The sequence below is a fragment of the Montipora capricornis genome, chromosome 7 (genome assembly GCF_036669925.1).
Source record: "Montipora capricornis isolate CH-2021 chromosome 7, ASM3666992v2, whole genome shotgun sequence".
In the NCBI taxonomy this organism is placed as follows: Eukaryota; Metazoa; Cnidaria; class Anthozoa; order Scleractinia; family Acroporidae; genus Montipora; species Montipora capricornis.
In genome coordinates this window covers 48,277,718-48,281,837 of record NC_090889.1, presented here as the reverse complement: position 1 = coordinate 48,281,837, position 4,120 = coordinate 48,277,718, and the positions used below count along the sequence as shown (strand labels likewise).

The following is a 4,120-nucleotide window of genomic DNA, read 5'->3' as shown; positions in this document are numbered from 1 at the left end:
GGGGAGCAAGAACGAATATTCAAAGGTAACCTATTCCAAAGTCTCGGAGCAGCAAAAGAAAAGGACCGAAAACCATAAGTGGTGAGGTTAGCTCTAGGTTCAACAAGAAGTTTATTTGTAGCAGAGCGAAGAGAGTAGCAAGAGGAACGATAAGAAAGGAGCCAGGCCATTTAAGGCCTTGTAAGTGAGCAAAAGCAACTTGAAGATAACCCTATAGTATACAGGAAGCCAATGAAGATCAATCAACACAGGGGTGATGTGATCAAACTTCCCTGTAAAAGTAACACCACGAGCAGCAGAATTCTAAACGTGCTGTAGCCTGTCAACAAGATATTTAGGGAGCCCATAAAGAAGAGCATTACAGTAATCGAGTATGAAAGAAATGAAAGCGTGAACAATAGTGTGAGCAGCATTAGTAGTAAGATATTTTCTAATAGAAAACAGATTTCTTAAGTGAAAGTAAGACGACTTGCAAATCTTGCTGACTTGAAGTTCCCCAGTCATGCATTCATCGAAAAAACTATTCCCAAATTAACAGCAGAAGTACAAGGGACAATAGTTTCACCACAAACTACGATCTCATCTAATGGAGGGCGACTAAGAAACCTAGAGTGGATGCACATCAGCTCTGTCTTATCGTGATTTAGCTTCAAACCATTAGCAAGCATCCACGATGAAATGTCAGTGAGACATTGCTCCAAAGACTGTCTCGATTGTGCAAGCTGTTGGTTACCCTTAAACGACAAATACAACTGAGAATCATCAGCGTAAAAATGATAACTAACATTATGACGCTTAACAACGTCAGCTAATGGAGAAGTATAGAGCAAGTAAAGAAGAGGCCCTAGTACTGAGCCCTGTGGCACTCCAACATCAAGGTTGACAAGGCACGAGGAAGACTCATCGATACCAACGAATTGCTTCCTATTCGTGAGGTACGAACTAAACCAGCTTAGAACAACATCCCTGGCACCAAAACGATTAGCAAGTCTATCAAGCAAGACATCATGAACAACTGTATCAAACGCAGCTGACATATCAAGGAAAATCAGAATGACACAGTTGCCAGCATCAACAGATTGAAGGATGTCGTTGTGGATACGTACCAAAGCCGTTTCAGTGCTGTGCATAGCTTTATACGCCGACTGAAACAAATGAAGATCATGTTCAGCAAGATAACAATTAAGCTGATATGCAACAGCCTTTTCAATCAGTTTAGATAAAAACTGAAGATTTGAAACAGGACGGAAATTTGAAAAAACTTCATGATCAGCATTAGCTTTTTTAAGAATAGGAGTGAGTTTGGCCACTTTAAGAGAATCAGGAAACACACCTTTAGAGAGAGAAAGGTTGATAATTCTCACCAAAGTAGGTAAACAAGAATCCAGACACTTAAACAAAAGAGAGGCAGGAATTGGATCAAGACTGCATGATTTCACTGACGACCCTACTAGGTGTGAAACATCATCTTCGCTCACTGCCTTAAAACAACAAAAAGCAGATGAGCAGGTGATAATATCTAATTGCGATAGAACTGTGTCAGGAACAGCTGAAAAACCCTGTCTAATGCCCTTTATTTTATCAGTGAAAAACTGAATAAAAGAATTAGCCAGGCAAGTATCATCGGAACTAGGAGGATACTGTGGGCTCTGTTTAGGATAGAGCAAATTAGAAACAGTTTTGAAAAGAGAGTGTTGGTCATTCTCATTATCAGCAACTACACTGTTAAAATACTGCTGTTTAGATAAAAACAGCATCTTGTTTACCACAGCACATTGCTTAGAAAATTTCTGCTTGTCAGAAGAAAGTCCAGTGGTCCTCCATCGACGTTCGTTAGGTGTGAAACATCATCTTCGCTCACTGCCTTAAAACAACAAAAAGCAGATGAGCAGGTGATAATATCTAATTGCGATAGAACTGTGTCAGGAATAGCTGAAAAACCCTGTCTAATGCCCTTTATTTTATCAGTGAAAAACTGAATAAAAGAATTAGCCAGGCAAGTATCATCGGAACTAGGAGGATACTGTGGGCTCTGTTTAGGATAGAGCAAATTAGAAACAGTTTTGAAAAGAGAGTGTTGGTCATTCTCATTATCAGCAACTACACTGTTAAAATACTGCTGTTTAGATAAAAACAGCATCTTGTTTACCACAGCACATTGCTTAGAAAATTTCTGCTTGTCAGAAGGAAGTCCAGTGGTCCTCCATCGACGATCGTACCTTCGTAAGAGATTGAAGCCACGACAAAACACTGAAAGCCAGAGGACAGTGAAAGAACAAATGTTGAAGAGACTCGGCAGGGGCAGAACAAAAGCAAGCCATAGAAAGAGCATACCCAAATCCAGCAAGCGTCCCGGCTGTGTAAAGGACCCCATGAGAAACTTTCCAACATAAATCAATAACGGGACGATCCAAATCAAAAAAGAAAAGCTGACGCCAAGTACAAGACCAAGAGAGAACCAAACAAAGGAAAGAATTTCTCCTCACAATGAGGAGAAACAGCATTTTCAGACAAAAGAAACAAATAAGCAGACCTCGTGGACATAGTAGAAACAGGACAAAAATCAATACCCAAAGAAGACTCAGTAAGGGATCCTTTACACGCCTGCCAGGCAGTCAACAGAGAACGATAGAATGGAGGTAGAGAATCCAGCAAAAAACAAAGTGCAGCAGAAAAAACGAGATGTGGAGGGGCGGCAAGCCAAGAAGAAAACCAAAAAACCATGAAAGAGACCCAAGAAGACAGAGAAGAAACAAAAAAACGAACCCACTGAACATGAAGAGCCATAACCTTGCACTGAACATCCACGACAGAAAACCCACCCAAACAAGAAGGCTGAACCACAACACGACAAGCGACCAAGTCCTGCTTACCTCTCCAGAAAAATTTAAAAATTAACGTATTTAATTCGACACTGACCCACCGGGGAACATGGATAAGATAATGATCGCTGACGCCAAGACAGTAGGTATTCATATGCTTTATCCTGAGCATAAAAGATTTACTTTTTATGATAACAATTCAATTTACTGATAACATAGATAAATCACAAAGTGTTGGCCACAGAAATGTAACGCCAACTGATCTGGCGGGTCCTCAGTTACTCCATGCAAAACGGGCTCTCCAGAACGCAACATAACACAAGGCAAAAGAAATCTGTCACGCATATAGCTGGGCAATTGAGCAGTACACACACACATCCACTTATGTTTTCCAAATGATGCACGAGGATAAGAGCTCGACCCGCTGGCATTTTCTTGTCTCACTCGTCTACCGATGGAAGTGCCGCTAATCGATGCTCGTAGTCGCTCTCTCTACGGCCAAGAATGAAAGAAATAAAATCACAGTTTTGCAGTGCTCCAAGTGCGGAACATTCACCTAGAATTTCAGCAGTGAACTTCACAAATACAACTCGCCTTGCTTAGTCCTTACACCACCACTGCATCTCCTTCCCTGCCCTGCCTCAAACGTTACCAACAAACCTTCCCATTAGCCAACTTTGCCACCGGGGTTTGGTGCGGGGACTAGCGCGAACGCAGGTCCCCACTACCAGAAATTATACGCTCGAGTTACCCACATTTGGGGTAATCGCAAGGGTCAACCCAATCGAAGTGCAATGAAAGAGCCTCACCTTGAGAGGACTGCCTCCCTGATCACAGTGCCTCCCGCGTCAGGTAAGGTTTTTTTTTTGTTTTGAGGCGGATGGACGCGGCGAACTGCAATACCGAGCCACCCCATTTAACACATGCAACATTAAATAACGTGCCTCAGGAAGGGTGCTACATGCACGTCAAAATCACCAGGGTAGTGAACCCCGCCTCCCTTACAAACAACATCACAGGACAGCAACAGGAAACAAAGGAACCACACACTGGAGACGCCTCGTTTGACTAACACTCCAGTGTGGTAGTTCACATTAGACAAGCGCAATGACAAAACAACAACGGGAACAAGTCCTTTTTACAAGAATGAGAAACTATACATGAACAAGAAGGTCACCTTTGACTAATGAAGCAACAATGTTACAGGTGCCCCACTGACGAACAAAAAAGCGGCGGCGATGAGGAGAACGAAAACGTTTGAAAAAGATCGGAAGGTGAAACCGAACACGTGCACGGAC

General features: G+C 42.3%; 1 non-coding gene across 1 annotated transcript; it reads right to left on the bottom strand.

The window, feature by feature from the left end:
* Nucleotides 1-3,518: 3,518 nt before the first annotated feature.
* LOC138058436 (U1 spliceosomal RNA) lies at nt 3,519-3,682 on the bottom strand. The gene has a single exon (XR_011133959.1). It is a non-coding gene; the product is annotated as a U1 spliceosomal RNA (small nuclear RNA).
* Between the last annotated feature and the right edge of the window lie 438 nt (nt 3,683-4,120).